The 17,063-nt window shown below is 43.9% G+C and overlaps 1 long non-coding RNA gene across 1 annotated transcript; it reads right to left on the bottom strand.

Moving 5' to 3' along the window:
- Nucleotides 1–1,349: 1,349 nt before the first annotated feature.
- Nucleotides 1,350–16,155, bottom strand: LOC116457899 (uncharacterized). Its single transcript, XR_004245145.2, has 3 exons — nt 16,024–16,155; nt 2,641–2,737; nt 1,350–2,156 (listed from the first exon to the last, which is right to left on the bottom strand). It is a non-coding gene; the product is annotated as an uncharacterized LOC116457899 (long non-coding RNA).
- Nucleotides 16,156–17,063: the final 908 nt, after the last annotated feature.

Here is a 17,063-nt window from a genome sequence, read left to right as displayed (position 1 = left end):
CCTCAGTCCTGAGGCCTAACTCTAACGATACCCCATGAAATTTTTCAACACAAGAGTATGTGAGAAGAACACAAGAATTTGTTAAGAATGGCCGAGCCAGCACTCTGGAATTAGAGCCCCAAGAAGTTTTCCTTTGACGTTTACTGGGCATATCCATGTGTGAGAATCACATGTACCATTCACTGAGGTTCTAGTGGCAACTTCTAGACCTAACACTTTAAATATATATTAAGGGTCTTCTGCTTAGGTAGGGAAGGGAAGGGTCTTACATTTTCTAGTTTGGGGGCTTTTGGGGCTTTGCAGGGTTTTCTGTTGTATTTTTGGTTGTTGTGTGCATTGCTGTTGTCTTTGCTTTGTGCCAGTCTGGCAGAGTATCTTCCATGTGAAATGACGTCTAGCTCTGCAACATTCTGATGGGGGATGTCACCTTCTCAATTCAGAGCCTTTTCTATTAAATACAGTCTATCGCCTTTGCATAAGAAGTCAATTTTGTTTCATTTCAAATTCAAGCAGCACCTACTCTGTGCTAAACTTTGGGAATACAAAATTAGATTACACTAGGTCCCTATTTCAGGAAAGCCTCCAGCCTGGTGGAGCTGAAAGGGGAATATCATGGTCATATAATCAAGATGGAGTGATGCCTGGGATTCTCTGGGAAGATAGGACCAATCCCCTGCTTTCCAGTTGCTGTGATCTGAGTGTTTATGTTCTCCCCAAATCCATATGTTGAAATCCTGACCCCCAAGGTGATGGCATTAAGAGGTGGGGCCTTTGGGAGGTGATTGTGTCCTGAGGGCAGAGCCCTTGTGAATAGGATTAGTCCCTTATAAAAGAAATCTGGAAAGATTTCTCACTTCTTCCATTCTTGTGAGTTTACAGTGAGAAGACACCCATCAATGAGAAAGCGTTTACCAGACACCAAATCTGCAGGCACCTTAATCTTGCACTTCCCAACCTTCAGAACTATGAAAAAAAAAAATTGTTGTTTATAAGCCAGCCCATTTATGGTATTTTGTTATAGTAGCCCAAACTGACTAAGATACCAGTGAGCAGGTAGTAGAAACTCTATGTGCCTCAGTTTCTTCATTTGTAATACATAGAACATAATAACACGACTGATAAGGTTATTACGAGTACTAAATGAATCATCCAAATAAAGTACCCAGAGCATGTCATGTAGTAAGTGATCAATGTGTTAGTTTTTAGTGTTATTATCACTGTTTTTCTTAGGTATTATTATTATTATTTTTGCACTACAAAAAGGGATCTCACTCAATCTAGGGGTTACTGGAGAAGGTGATGGCAGGATCAAGTTTCGAAGAGCAGAGAAAGTGGATTTAGCCTTGATCGAGAGATGAAATGTTTCATTATTATTTTGTGTTGCACAGTGACAACAGGTTGGACATTTAACCTCCATAATCTCATATACAAATGACGATGCTCAGACAGAGAGGTCACATAACTTGTCCAAGATTACACAACTAGTTAAGCGTTGGTGTTAAGACTTGAATGTACAGTATTTTTATTTCCCCTTTTTATAGATAACAGTGAAGTGCAGAGAGGCGTTGGGGATCAAAATTTAAATCCATGTTTCTCAAAGTCCTGAATCCATGTTCTTTCCACTACCCTAAGCTTCCCACCTAGGGGAATATATTCATCTTGTCTCTTTCAGATGTTGCAGCAAGACATTAGTCTTCTTTATGATTTGGTTTTCTTATTTCTAAATCGGGCCTCTCTACACCTCTCCTCTCTGCAGACTGCCCCTGTTTCAGCCTCCAGGAGAGTCTGTGACAATGAGTGGGCTCCCTCTGCAAGGTGCTTAGATTCCTCTGAAGAAAGAAAGCAAGGAAACATGAAGTATAGTGATGGTGGCATTTTCAAGGGCGGGTGATGAATGGAAACTTCCTGACATTTCAAGCGACAACATCTGAAAGGAAATGGAATTTTCCTGAAGCACAGGCAGGAGGTCTCTGTCACAAGCTATTGATTTGGTGTGCACATCTTGCATTTAATCTGGTGATTAATTTGGAGGGAGGCTGCATGCATGCTGGGCTTTCATTTAGTGAGTTTAAAAGCCCACGACTTCTGATTTATTTTGCTTCATTCATGAGGAGCTGTTTTATTGCGAAGGGTTGAATGACAAGTTTCCTGGCAGGCTGTAAAGACAGGTAAAATTTAAATAAGGAATATAAAATCTTTCAAGGCACTCTATTTATCTTTTGTAATTTATTAATCACACCTATTGAAGGCTGGTTGACCCTCTGGGAACAGTTCAGCAAAGAAAAACTATTGAGCATGTTAAGCTTGCCAATCCCTTGCTTTTCTTTTTCTTCATTTAGAGATGAGAAAACTAAGGACCTAAAATAAGACATCACTTGCTAAGTCATACCATGAGTTGGAACTGAAATTAACTCCTAGCTCTGCCCTGTGACTTCAAGACCACCAAAATACAAGAAGTATGTGTAGAACTCAAAATATGTTCCTAAAATATTCAAAGTATTTTAATAATAAATTGAGAATTAACATAAGCACTCTCTAACTAACATCTTATCAATGGCTCCCCATTGCCTTCAGAACAATCTTAAAGAGCCAGCCTCCACTTACTTGGCAAGTTCCATTCCTTGTCTCCCTTGAACTCACCTCCATCCCTATGAAACGTCTTTACCTTTTCCCAAGTAGAATATGGTCCTTATTGCTGGGCTGATGCAAATGCTGTCCACTTGCCTGGATGTTTTTCCTGGAAGGAAGTAAAGAAGGCAGAAAGGGAGAAAGGGAGGAGGGAAGGAAGGACGGAGAACATGGGTTTACAGCTCATTTCATTAGCAGGCATTGCCTCTTTGGGTTAGTGCTCATTCCAGCAATTCAAACTACCTCTGACCCACAAGAATTTTAATTTCTCTACTGTGACTTTATCATTTACCTGAGGTTCTCCCATTGTAATCTTTGGGTATGACATGGCTCCACTTATTTCAAGAAGTTACCATATTTCTCTTGGCAAAAGCTCCCCAACTCCTAAAAACCCAAGAAACTCTCTCTTTTTGATGCCGTAGTAGGTTGGAAAAATCTCCCCCATCTATAGCACATGGATTCCAAGAAATCAAACCAAAACTATATTGAGAGGTTCCGAAGGGGAAAATGTAGGTGGGCCTCATTATCTTGAAGGATGGTGCAAACTCAGATAGCAGGCATTTCCAAAAATGGCTGGGGACACATGCAGAACATGATATAAAAATGTCAGATTATTAAAGAGTAGCTAAAGATAACAGGGTCAGGGTTAAGGGTGAGCACGGAAAACATGTCTTAGACGGTGTGTTGGCATCATGGAAAAGAGAATTCTAAGATGAAGAGTGGAGGAATGGGATATTGGAAGAATTGAAGAACAGGGCACTTTGTTCATTTAATAGCACATTTTATTGAGCACCTACTATGTAACAGGGCCTGCTCTGTGAGCTCAATATACAGGAGGAAAGAAAATGTGATCAAAAGACAGCTTTTGATGGAATTCAGTCTCAGGGAAATCTGGACTTCAGCTTCAGTTCTGTCACTCATTACCTTCTTGACCTCATATGGTTTGTTTCGGTTTCCTGATTTGTAAAATATGTGTACTCTTTTCTGTGTCTTGATGTCCTGCTATGTTGTTGTACCAGGAGCTGTGCTAAACCCTGGACACACAGCAGTGAACTAGACAGACACAGTCCCTGCGCACCCCTAGTCTCACCCACCAGAAGCTGATTGAGTAAAGGGAGGGACTGACATGTCACCACAATAAAGCATTTGCTGTGGAAGGATCTAGCAGGGCTGAGATGGCATTTCACATACATGGGCTCTTAGGATTCAATTAGATAAATGATTTTAATGATTTCTACAAGACCACAGGCTCTAGAACCAGACAGCATGAGTTCAAATTCCAACTTTGTTAGTAAATCCCAACTATTTAACTAACTATATCATGTAAGGAAGTGTTTAAGCCTCTCTTTTTTCTCATCAGTAATAAGGGGATAATAAGAGTAATTAATTCATGTAGTTGTTAAAAAGATTAAATTAGTTAATATATGTAAAAAGTTTAAAGTAGTATCAGGCACAAAAGTACATAATTAATAATAATAATTATTTTTATCATTATCATTGACACAGACCCTGGCTCATGGTGAGTGCTCACAATTGCTAGTTCCTGTAGTCTGCTACATGGCTCTTCTTAAAATCCCATAGGCCTAGCAGAACTGTGGCCCATGTTTCATATTTCATCATATGTCAAAGGCCCAAATTGTTAACTACAGAAAGGATTGTTCTCAGTATCACATGGCCTAATTTATTCCTGTCTGAGCAAGTTGCCTTGCTGAGCCTTTGAAGAGCAAAAGGGTCTTCCCTGTAGGGTGGACTAGAGACTACAGTAAGATTGTCACGGAATTAAAGCCACAGGAACAAGAGAACCTGGAAAAAAAGAAACTTGGGTCCCAGATGGATGACAGCTGGCTGTCTTCAAGGAGCCCCTTGGAAGAAAAGGCCACATTTTGTCATTCAATCACAAGCATGGTGTCTGGGGTCTTATACACTTGGGGTCACTGCTTGACTCCACACTTACAAAGCCATGTAGTCTTCTGATCATTTGAGAGATGGGAAGGATCATGTCTACATCATATGATTGCTAGGAAGGTTATATCGAATGACTAGTTTTTAAATGCCTGGAAGTTAATAGAACTATTGTCCAGCCTTGTCATCAAATAATGATGCTGACATTATCCTTAACACTGAGTGGTACTTATGGTACTGATGGTCAAACAAACTTCCTCCTCCAGTGCTAGTAAGACTAGTATACCCTACAGAAAATAAGGTCTCAGAATTAGGGACCCAAGCTCCATGAATACAGGAACTGGTGAGTCTTGTTTCTTGTTGTACCCCCCAGATGATCCTCAGCATTCAGCAGTAATGCAATAAATGCTTCCTGAATGGATAAACTGTAAGAGGGACAAGCATAAAAATGCAGCATGTTTGGAAAGAGGCCAGCATGATAATGGGACTCAAAACCACATTGTATAAGGCACATTGGTGGAAGTCGGGCTACACAACTAGTGATGGAAGACTGGGGCATTGAGGTCTTCCAAAAGATGGTTGTATCAGTCAGGGCTTAACCAGCAAAGCAGAATCGCAGGAGAGATGGTTGGTTGATTGACTGATTGATTGACTGATAGGTGAATGAAATGATGAATGATAGATAAATGAATAGATAGATAATTAAATAAAATTAAATAACTTATCATTATTATTGTTTCAAGTATTATTAATTATCCTAAGCAATTTGGGAAGCTGGCTAAGCCACAGGGAAGACAATCAGGAAGGGAAGACCCACAGGGAAGAGAGAACAATTGCAAGTCCAGCTGCACTTGACACATTCAAAATCAACTGAATAGGAACTTTAATTACATCTGCAAATCCCCTTCACTGCAGCACCTAGATTAGTGTGTGATTGAATCCCTGGGGGATGGTGTGCATATGCTATAATGTGGCCTCTGCCTCCCATCCAACCTGCAACTCTCATGAAAGACTATCTCTTATGGCCCACCCTAACCAGAAACAGACCAGAGAGGGAATTCTGGGGTAGGTGGCTCGGCCTAGCCAAGTTGATGTTTTTCCTCTATGTCCCAAAACACTGATGCTTTTCTTCTATTTCCCAAAGCCCTCACAGTAGTCATAAGGAAAAGGGAGCAAATTCCTATTCCTCAAAGACAGAACAAGGCTTAATGGGTGGGAATTTTGAGGAAAAGATATAGAACCAGTTGAAGAAAGAACTTCATAATAAGTGAGGATAGGTTGCTAAAAGAGGTGTGTGAGCAGAACTGAACCCTTGATATTGGCAGAATGGTTGGGAAGGTGACCTGTAAAGACTCCTCCCATTCCCAAGACTCTGAGCCCACAAATCAGAGACATAGGCTCTAGGGCTGATACCACTATTCACAGGCAGGCTCAGTCACCATTGTATGACCCTCTGGGTGCCAGGCATGGTGCTTGGCACCATAAGACCTTAGGCAGGAAGACCAGATGATGCCTGAATCACTTGTTTCAACATTTAATGAATATTTTCCTAGGGATTGAGAAGGTGCTGCCCACACTCTTAAAATTACATCTCAGCAAAGGCATGACAGTTAAAATCATGTATGCCAATTTGAGGCAGCACCAAATTGGTGGGTCACATGGCCTAGGGAAAAAGCTTAGCCTGCACCTCTTGGGCAAACACACAGGCAGCTTGATTGCATGTGTCAGTCTGCAGTGAAGCAAGACTTCTAAATTCTGTGTGAGGATATTGATTCTCTCCAAATTTCAAAAATAGTTTCTACGCCCCTTTCACCCTCAATACCTTTGCACCTGCTGTCATTTCCTCTTCCTAAACTGCTCTTCCAGCCTGTTCTAAGTATCTAGTGCTGTGTAACAAGGCACCCCGAAATGTAGTGGTTTAAAACAAACAAAAAAAATAAAGCCATGTATTTTGTTCAAAAATCCGTGATTCAGGCAGTCTGAGAGGGAACAGCTGACACTCAGTGTCAGCTGGGGTGGCTCAAAGGCTGGGGGCTGGAATTATCCACCATCTCCATCTATTGCTGTGATTTCTCCATGTGGCAGCTACATGGTCGCTGGACTCTTCACGTGTTGGCTCAGGGTTCCAAAGGGGTATATCCTGAGAGAGAAAGAGCCAAGCAGAAGCCTTATGGCCTTTTGGTGACCCAGCCTCAGAAGTCTCATGCATCATTTCTGCTACACTGTCTGGGTGGAAGGAGTCACACGCCCCCACCCAGATTCAGGAGAAGGGAACGCAGACCCCCACTTCTCTGTGGGAAGCATGCCAGTCCCATTGTAAGAGCATGTGGGATGGGAGATATATCTTGGTGAGTCCATCTTCCGAAAGTACAATCTGCACCTACTCTTTTTCTATCTGGAAAACACTTCTTATGTTTCAAGACCTAACTCAAATATCCCTTCTTTAAAAAAAAAGCATCCCTAGCTCTCCCAGAGCAAGATATCTCCTCCCTGCAGCCCTATCAGCACTTTGTATGTCTGCTTTCAAAGTACTTTGTACCCTAAAATGGCATTCTTTGTCACTTTCTGGAGACTGTGAACCATGAACTCTTCAAGGTGTGTGGTGGTATTTCTATATCCCAAACTTTCGGCATTAGGATAATGCTTACTTAGGAAATAGTTGTTACTGCAGGCTAAGGTTTCTCGTACACCCTGGACTATCTACATCAGAATGCCTGAGTGCTTGCTCAAAATGCGGACTCCTGGGCCCACATCAAACTTCCTGGATCAACTCTTGGGAACAGGGCTTGAGAAGCTGCATTTGAACAAACTCCCCAGATGATTCCAATGAATATTAACCTTTGCAAGCTATTGTATCCCCAGTGCCTAGTACAGTGCCTGGCACATAGCTGGTACTCATAAATACCTAATGAATGAATAAATGAACGAGTGTGTGAATGAATAAATATTTTTAGAGTGGATCAGGCACATAAGAGTCAGTTTTCTCTTTTGGCTAATGTGATGTCCAGTTCTGGCTCCAGAGTCAGATAAGCAGACATCCCTCTAGGTCAGACCCAGGTGAGACTCAATGCCCTATGTCTCCCTTAAATGGGTCAGTCCCCTGGAGGAGGTGGCAGAGGCCATAGAAGGGAGAGAATCCTGGTGGTTGCAAAGTTGGTACATTATCTCACCCTCTACCAGCAGGCTCTTTCACCATCCCCACCCCTCCTCCTTGGCTCCCCACACCCCCTCGTTGGCTCCCCCAACCCCCAAGCATCCTGTCACATCCCAGATCAGAACCATTCTGGAAGCAGTATTTGCTAGTTTGACATTTCAAAATAGCATCAAGGAAGCTAAAGATAGCTAGGTTACAAGGGAGGTTAAACATCTTGCCAAATGACACTGAGTAAATTAGGTCTTCTCCATGTTGATCCAAAGAGTACACTGATGTTTTTCCTCTATTTGGAGGAGTAGAAGCATTGGATGAAGAGGGGAAAAGAGATTGAACCAAGAGCCAAAGCACAGAACCTGTCTCAATTCAGTGGACAGTAAAGGAGTGCATGTATTTCAAAGTCTCAGTTACCAGACTCTGCTTTCTCTAGTTGTCTGAGACAGAAAGTCTGACATAGTAAAACCCTGCTCTCCGGATTATCTATACAGCCCCCGTGTTCTCTTGTGCATCTGGCTTCTGCTCAGACAAACACAGCCAGGAATTATTTGAGTTGAGGAAGCAGTTTGTGCATCTGAGACAGTTAAGGAAAAAAGTCACTACCCTTTTACTTCCTTTTCTTTTCTTCCTGTCTCACCACATTTCAACTAAATTTTCCAAAGCCACAAACATATGACTGTGGATGTGCAGAGTTGGAGGCCAGAGCCTGGGGTCTATGTGGAGACACGGTGTTCCCCAGAGATCAAGCATCCACGAAGATATCAGCTTGTATAAATAATAACAGGTACCATTTAGGAACTGTTCACCATTTGCCAAGCACTCGGCTAAGCCTTTCACATACTTTACTGCATTTAATATCACAATAATCCTACGAATTAGGTAGCATTATCCCCCCATTATAGAGGAGGGATTGAGGGTCAGGGAGGTTAAGCAGCTTGCTTTGGGTGCCATAGCTAGTAAACTGCAGAATTGAGATTCAGCTTAGTGTGTCTGACTCCCAAGGCTGCTTTCTTCGCAACCATGTTAGATCACTTTCCTTTAAAAATGTAGACAAGGGGCTGGGCGTGGTGGCTCACACCTGTAATCCCAGCACTTTGGGAGGCCAAAGCAGGTGGATCACTTGAGGTCTGGAGTTCCAGATCAGCCTGGCCAACATGGTGAAACCCCGTCTCTACTAAAAATACAAAAACTAGCCAGGCATGGTGGTGTGCACCTATAGTCCCAGCTACTCGGGAGGCTGAGGCAGGAGAATCACTTCAACCAGGGAGGCGGAGGTTGCAGTGAGCCGAGATCACGCCACTGCACTCCAGCCTGGGCGACAGAGCGAGACTCTGCCTCAAAAAAAAAAAAAAAGAGAGAGAGAGAAAAGAAAAAGGTAGACAAGGGATATCCCCACTGCATGCTGTGAATTAAATCCATTCCAGGAATCACACTGGCCTCAGAGAGGGGAAGAGACGCCCCTTGAGATAGACAGGCAACCTCAGGTAGAGTGGAAGGCAGGGAAACTCACTCTCACTGACTCAGCAGCCCAGCCCACTGTCTGGCTTTTTCCCCATATCACTGATATCTACTGAAAGGGTGATCCCTGCTTGTGTCCTAAAGCCCCAGGGATAAGTGGCAACCTGAGTCACAAGGGACAGATAGAATGTCAGGGTTGAAGTGACTCTCTGCCTCACGCACTCTGAATGTGACTGCCCCTGCCTATGCAGTGGTGTTGGTGCTGTCACAGGCAGAACATATTGGCAGAGAGGTGGGCAGGGTGCCTGAGGGGGCAGGGTGCTGGTCATCTGGCTAAAAACAGGGGCTGGGGGTAGGGAAGGCCACTCAGTTATGCCTGGCTTTGGTTCCAAGCTCTATAATATGATTCAGGTGCCTCCCATGGCCCCCTGCCTTCCCAGCAAATTCACTTAAGAGCAGAGGGAGGATGCACTAATGGTTTCCACATTTGGGGCCCTCTGCAGTGAGGCCTTTCAAGCTCTGGGGCAAAGAAATCTAACCTCACCAGAGCTCTGAGTAGATCCCTGCTCTGTGGAGTGCAAACGTGTTCATGGAGTACCTCTTAAAGGTGAGGGTCTTAGGCCTTGTGGGCAAGACCCTGAGAATATGACAAACCAGCAAACAGAGAAGCAGCCTGCCCAGAGCTTACAGCCGGTGGCAGAGACAGAAAACTTACCAGAAAATTACAATATGGGGTGAAGAGGACTGTGGGTGCAGTAGCAACAGAGGAAGGCACCTCTTCCTCTGTTATGGGTTTGCCCAGCATGGTGGCTCACACCTGTAATCTGTAATCCCAGCACTCTGGAAGCCAAGGCGGGCAGATCACTTGAAGTCATGAGTTCAAGACCAGCCTGGCCAACATGGTGAAACCCCGTCTTTACTAAAAATACAAAAATTAGCTGGGTGTGGTGGTGCATGCCTTAATCCCAGCTACTTGGGAAGCTGAGGAAGAATTGCTTGAACCTGGGAGGCGGAGGTTGCAGTGAGCCGAGATCATGCCACTGCAATTTAGCCTGGGCAACAGAGGGAGACTCCCACTCAAAAAAAAAAAAAAGTGGAGAGGGCTCAAGGGAATCATCTGTGTGTTAGTGACTGAGCCCCGCAGGCTGAAAAAGAGTTAACGGCGGGCAGGGGTTTGGAGATGCAGGCAACAGGGACAACAGCACACGGAAAGAGCCAGGGAAGGTGGGTGGGTGAGGATGAGGTGGCCAGAGCACAGGGTACAAGGGCACAATGTGTGAAGAGGTGAAAGGAGAGCCAAACAGTCGGCAAAATCTTCAGGTCTTGAAATCCATCAAGGACGGCAATGGAAGAATTATAAGCAGGCCCGAGATAGGAGATCCATTTTAGAAATACCAATCTGACTTCTGAGAACAGCTGGGACATAACAAGACACATGCAGGGAGAGCTGTTAGGAGGCTGAAGCAGTGATTTGGGGCAATAACAGTGGTGTTCTGGAGGAGGGTGGCGGCCGTGGAGATGGACAGGAGCATGAGGATAAAGGGTGTGACGAGGCCAAATCAACAAATTATATGGTCCTTGCTTTCAAGGAGAAAATAATTTTAGTTGAAAAAAATCTTTTCTCTCTGAATTCATCCCAGTTTTCTGTGACTAGAAGGACACTTAGAGGTCACTTAGTTCAATTTTCCCCTTCAAGAAGTCTAGGGATTTTGAATTCCTTCATGCACGCAGGGAGTGGGCAAATATTAGGCAGCAGGGGGAATACTCTGGGTGGGCAGCTGAATGGGACACAAGCTTCCTCAAAGTTCCAGAAATTTCCGGACATGGAAGTGTGTATTCTGCTGGCCAGGCCCGCGGCTCCAGGCAAAGGGGTGGTTTTGAGGTGACACTTCCTCTGCTGGCTATGATGGAGCACTCTCTTGCCCTCCCCAGGCAGAACTCCCAGCAGGGTTGGGGGGCCACAGAGGCTGGCATGAGGCTGAGGGCTCCTTTCTGCCAACAGACCCAGCCACAAGTGCTTGCTGAGTGACTGCCCTGTACCCAGCCTTGTTCCTGGAAACTGCTGTGATAACACTCTCTGGGTGAGAACCAAGATTCGCTGACCTTTTACACAGGCTGAATCTCCAGGAAAAGGTCATTCTTTTTGGAGGTTGTTGAAAATTTAATGACAGCAATTCCTTAGGCTTGTAAAACCCTTTTAGTGTTCTCAAAGCACAGACAACAGCATCTTCTCTTACACTGAGTGGTGTTTTACAGTGTAAAGCACTTACACAGTGACATGCTTGATCCACAGGAAGCCCTGGGAGGGACTCAGAGATCATGGGCCCTAGAGCCCAAGTGACCTCAGTTCTAATCTTTTTTATTCTATGCCTCGAGGCTGTGGGGGTGTGGGCCTTACTTTACCTCTTTGAGTGTCTTCCTCTGTAAGATACAGATAATATACAGTCATGTGACAGTTAACAATGAGGATTCATTCTGAGAAACGTGTCCTTAGGTGACTTTGTCGTTGTGGAAGCATCATAGTGTGTACTTACACAAACCTAGATGGTGTAACCTACTACATACCTAGGCTACAATCTATACAGCATGTTACATTACTGAATATTGTAGGGAATTATAATACAATAATATTCATGAATCTATAAATTAACAGAAAAGGTATTATAATCTTATAATCATAAATATATGGTATTATAATCATATGAGGCCACCATCATATATGCAGTCAGCCATTAACCAAAACAGTATGTGGCACACGACTGTACCTATTTTGAAACGTTACTATAAGCATTAAATAAAATGATGCTGCCTGGCCCAGCACTCAATAAAGGCTAGCATCCTCCAGCTTGTTTCTCACCCATTCCCATATTCCAAAAAAGGACATATCTAAGGTTGCCACACTAGAAGTGGTACCTGGCACATAGTGGGTCTGAAATAGATGTTAGTTTCCATTTTCCTCCCTTTAAAGCCCTAAACTAAAGCTATTTCTTCCCTGGGTTTTTCCTCACCTAGCCCCTGGTATTTCCTGGAAAACCCCTTTGACAATATCACAGAGCCGTGGAGCCTCTCCTTTGAGAAACGCCCATATATATATAAAGAGGCATCACACACGCCCTCTCACCCACACAATTTTGCTTATGATTTTAAGAAGTTCAGATTCCCTCAAGCTTAATTTAGAAGCCTGTGATAGCACCCATATGACACAAAATATCTTCTGCCACAAAGTATAGTTCTTCAGTTGTCTGGTTTCCGTTTGTAGATTAAAAATTACAAGGAGTTGGAGACCAGCTTTTCTTCTTGTCCAAGTCTGTGTTCCATATGGTGACTGGAGAGTGATAAATACACGGTGAATGTTAATTTAATGCCTGGGTGGACAAATGGATGGACGAATGGAAAGGTGGGTGGGGAGGTGGATGGGTGAGTAGGTAGTTGAAGGGATGGTAGTAGATAGGTGGGTAATTTGGGTGGCGGAATGGATGGGTGGATGGATAAGGTAGGTGGATAAGATGGTGAAGGGGTTGCTGAGCTCAGAGAAAGGCCCAGGCAAGCAGTGAGAAGATAAATTAGTGGTCATGGGGGATCTTAAAACTCCTGGCAGAAGACGTCTGATATAATCAGTATGGGATCTGGAGGGTTCAAAGCAGAGAATGAGTGGAGAAAACAATGTGTTAGCAGGTTAGGTCTGAAGCAGGGCTCTTAGCTGGGTGGAACAGGAAGAATCTGAGTCAGAAAGCCAAATGGGAAACGGGGCAGGAGATGGGGGAACTCCTGGCCAAGAAAGCAGTGCTGATGCTGAATGGAAAGCAGAAGCTGCAAGACCTGTTTCTAAGGAAAAGTGGAGAGCGGACAGGATCCAGGGGGTAAGGGAGAGGACTGAATAGAGACACAGGAATTCAAGGCATGTGGGATTCTCTGAGTCATAAGTTCAACAATCATTTGTTGAGTTCTTCCTGTGTGTCAGGGGTTGTTTTAGGCACTGAGGATAAGTCTTTGGTGTCAAATAAGACAGAAATATTCATAAAAGTTGAGATTTACAGAGCATCTGCTATGCACCAGACACTATTCTAAGGGTTTAATGTGTCTCTTCCCAGCAACAATTGTATGAAGGAGGTATCATTATCATCATTGCTTAACAGGTAAGGACACTGAGGCACAGAGATAGTAAGTCACTTCCCCAACACAACTATTTAAGTATCAGAGCCAGGATTTGAACCCAGTTTCCAGGGGTTATGTGCTTCTTTGCTGTGCTATACTACTGCCATTAAATGAATAATTAAACAATAGTTGTACTGCAGGGTGATGAGAAATATGATGGCAGTCTTTACTGGTTACTGTGGGACACAGAGCAGAGGTAGTAATTGACTTTGGTTGGATGAGTCTAAATGGGTTTTGGAGAGAAGACTCTTTGAAGCTGGATTTTGGAAAATGAGTTTCTTAGGCGTCCCGTAAATAAGGAGTGAGGTTTAAAGATAAGGAAATGAGGAGAAGGGCATTCCAAGCAGAGGAACCAGCCTGTGCAAAGTGCACAAGCACCGAGGCATGAAACAGCAGGGACCTAGGCAGGAAACCATTAGTAGTTCTACCAGGCTGCTTTGCAAGGCTAAGAGCTGCCAGGAGGAAAGACATGCTGCCTACTAGGAATAATGCTTAGGAATGTTCCCCTCAGTCTTTATAGAAATAAATGGTGTTCAACAGGCTTTTCATCTCTTTTATCATCCTGAATAACCCCAAGTAGGAAAGTCAAATATTAAGACTATTCCTATTTTGGGACTAAGAAAACAGCTTGGAGAAGTTAAATGACTGGTCTAAGATTATACCTCCAGTGTGTAGCAGAGGCCAAACTAGATCCTCTGACTCCTAACTTTCATAATCTGGACACACTGGCACACAAAACATTTTGATGAGCACTGCTAATACAAAGAAAAATAAGATTGAGTTCTCAGTTTTCTGCTACAAAGGCAATGATGAGGCAGCTCAGATCTGCAAAGGACTGGGTATGAAGCCTTGACAGAAAAGTAACCACCAAGATTAATCAACATGAGCGCAGCACTTCACAGCTTGCAAAGCACATTTACATACAGAATCTTAGTTGACATTTATGGAGACACTGTGGCAGATTGTACAAATAATGTTCTTGTTCCCATTTTTCAGATGAACTAGATATATTAATTGATTTGTTTAAGTCACACAGCCTGTAGGTGATAGATTTAAGACTCAAATTCAAGTCTTTCTAATGCCAAATGTATAATACCCATGGGGGCTGTTAATATAACGGCCAATATTTATTGTGTGATTGCTATGTGCTAGTTGCTATGTTAAATGCTTACATGCAACATTTCATTTCCCTTCTACAAATATACCATGAGGTAGATACCTGTTTTAAAATAAAGAAAATTGAAACTCAAAACAGTTAAGGTCCCGTAGCTAGGATGACCAGCCAACACCACTCAAAACCCCCTGCTTCTAGCACTATGCAATGTTGTCTCCACTGTCTTTAGACCCTAGTCTAGTCCACCTGAACTAAGGAAACAAATACTTTGAGCTTTTCACAAAACTTGTGTAAAAGCAGGTACATTTGAGGATGAAAAGTTTAACTATTTTATTCAAACTCTTTATTCCCTTTGTGAATGGGCCAGTGAAGAAGGCCAAGCCTTCCATGTTACCTGTGAGGAAGGCCCAGAGAGGTCATGAGACCTAATCAACAACACACAGCAGCACCAAATTCCTAGTTCAGTGCTCAAAAGTTTAAACCCCAAAAGCCATTCAACTCCTCCTCCCTCCCCTCTGTCTTCTTTATGACCTGGCCTTGTAGGGTAATGGGAACCACAGTCAAGCTGGGATCTGAATCCTGGACATAGAATTTACCAGTTGTAAGCACTTGGACAAGTTGCTTTGTGTCTCAGCCTCAGTTCTCATAGCTATAAAATTGTTATATAACATTGTTACATACTATTATTCAACTTGAGGGGGGAATCGAAAAGGTTAAATGAGGTAATGTCCATCATTCTATGTCATTACTTTGTTTTAATTTCTTCCTAGCATTGAACACTACTTATGATTATTTTATTTGTTCATGAGTTTATTGACTTTCTTCGTCTTTCCATAGCTGTTCTCCAAGTGTCTAGAATTGCACTGATTAGCACAATGGCCACTAGCCAATGTGGCTATTAAGCATTTAAAATGTTCCTAGCAGGAACTGAGATGTGCTGGAAGTGTAACATACACACACAGTTTCAAAGACACAGCATTTAAAAAAAAGTAAACGTAAAATATTTTATTGATAATTTTTATATTGATCACATATTGAAATAATATTTAGGGCATATTGGGTTAAATTATTAAAATTACCTTTACCTATGTCTTTTTACTTTCTTTAATGTGGCTGCTAGAAAATTTAAAATGTCATAGGTAGTTAATATTATTTCCATTGACCAGTGCTAGTCAAGAACAATGCCGGCACATACTAGGTGCTCAATAAATAGTTGAATGACTGAATATTTTTCTTTGAATGAGTGAGTGGCACAAAAGTGAAAGTATGTGAATAATAGTTTATCTCAAGTAGGTGACCTCCAAAGGATAAAGCTGTCTGCTTTAGGTTAATAAACTAATTCCGGTTGAGGTGTTTGTTAATAGTTGATAACAGCTTAACTTGTTGGCATGAGTCAAGGTAACAGGTACATTTTAATTGCAACTCTCTAGAAGTCAGATAAAAGTAGGCTTTTTAATTTTACTGTGAGGTTTTCCAGAAGAAAGCTTCCTTTAGATTAATTTTTTTAAAAAAAGAAGAAGAGGAGGGAGGGGACAAATGCTGGGAGTGGGGATGGAGCAGAGGATGGAGGGAGATGCGAAGAAACTTCAGAGCGGCAGGTGACTTTGTTTCCCGTTACCTGCTGAATCTAGTCCCTTCCAGGGCACACAGTGGGCGCTTAGTAACTGTAGAAAGAAGTCGAACGAAATCGGAAAGGGGAGAGGCAGAGGCCACAATCAAGACACGGAAACGACAGTCAGTCGAGGCAGCAGAGAGGGTTTCACGCGGGCCAGCGGAGGCGCAGGGCAGCTGGGAAGGGACCTTGCCACGGGGCGGAGGGGCCGCGCTCCCCACCAGCGCGGCGCGAGGGCGCCAGGCCAGGGACCGCCGGCTGCGAGCAGCGGGAACGGACCTGCCCCGGGTCGCAGCGGTTTTTCCCGGGCGGGGCTGAGGCTGCAGGGAGGCAGGCGTGCCGGCGGAGGGTCACGGCCTCGCCACCGGGACTTTCCTGGGGTGGAGATGGGAGGACGTAGGAGTCCTGGCCTTTCCAACTTCCCAGGTCAGACTGGGGTTGGGACCACCCTGCGCGGCCTTTGATGCAGGGAACCAACCCAGTGCTAGTCCGCCCTCCCAGGGACCTGTCCTCTCGCCTGACCTATGAAGTCCGTCCCTGCCTCCAAGGCTCCAACAAAGTCCCTTCTTTCCCCCAGAGCAGCAGTTCTCAAACTTGAGTGCATCAGCATCACCCAGAGGCTGTATTCAAACACGTTGCTGACTCCCTCCATGGTTTCTGATTCTGTGGGTTTAGGGTGGTGACGCTGATTCCTCTGGTCGAAGGACCATCCCTGGAGAGCCACTGCCCTTTAGGTAACGATTTTCCCCCCATTTTTCTAATGAACTCGGTCAGCACCTTGTTCAGCCTCCCAGTGAGCCTGGAACCCTTGACAGCTGGGGAAACAGGTGGGTTGCTGCTAAGCCAGGAGGGCACCTAGGAATCCCAGCTTCCAATCCAGGGCGTTTTCCTCTGCATTCACTGCTTCTTTTACTCTCTTGGGAGCCTATGTGTGGGATCCAGAACAGGACAGAACCCTGAGGAGTAAAAGCTGAACAGGAAGCAAGGTTAGTTAAATCCAACTGCAGGAGAGGAAAAAAGAGTCCTTTTCTTCAGGAGAGGAGAGG

Source organism: Hylobates moloch, unplaced genomic scaffold, assembly GCF_009828535.3.
Source record: "Hylobates moloch isolate HMO894 unplaced genomic scaffold, HMol_V3 SCAFFOLD_18, whole genome shotgun sequence".
Lineage (NCBI taxonomy): Eukaryota > Metazoa > Chordata > Mammalia > Primates > Hylobatidae > Hylobates > Hylobates moloch.
The sequence above is the reverse complement of the archived record's forward strand: the minus strand, read 5'-3'. Positions and strand labels throughout refer to the sequence as shown.